We start from the raw sequence: 522 nt of genomic DNA on the forward strand, positions 1-522 counted from the left end.
CCCCCTGTGCCGCCGACACCAAGCCCAGCACCACGGGTAGAGTGCAGGCACAAGAGGGTAATTGTGACACAGGCTTGGGAACAGTAAAATGGTTCAGTGTAAGAAGTGGATATGGTTTCATCCACAGGAAGGAACAGGGAAGATGCACTGGTACCCAGACCGCCACAGAGGAGGAAGGCCAGCGAGGACCTTCCAGTGCAGGAGATGGGGAGACTATGCAGTCTGATGCTGCTGATGGAGAACGGGGCGGAGGCAGCGAATGTGACAGGCCTGGCGGAGCTGCAGTGCACACAGTAAATGTGCAGCAGCCCGGGGCCAGCATAGCTGCTGTTCACATCACAGGGGCCTCCACACCCCCCAGCAGAACCACCAGAATAGTGTGAGCGGGAAGAACGGTGGATCAGAGAATGCTCCTGAAGGCCAGGCCCCACAGTGACTTCCCGACTGCACACAGGCCATGGTCCCCACCTCACTACATGTAGAGACCCTGTGGGTGACAACCACAGTATTCCAGCCCTCCTG

The sequence above is a fragment of the Equus quagga genome, chromosome 15, assembly GCF_021613505.1.
Source record: "Equus quagga isolate Etosha38 chromosome 15, UCLA_HA_Equagga_1.0, whole genome shotgun sequence".
NCBI classification, from domain to species: domain Eukaryota; kingdom Metazoa; phylum Chordata; class Mammalia; order Perissodactyla; family Equidae; genus Equus; species Equus quagga.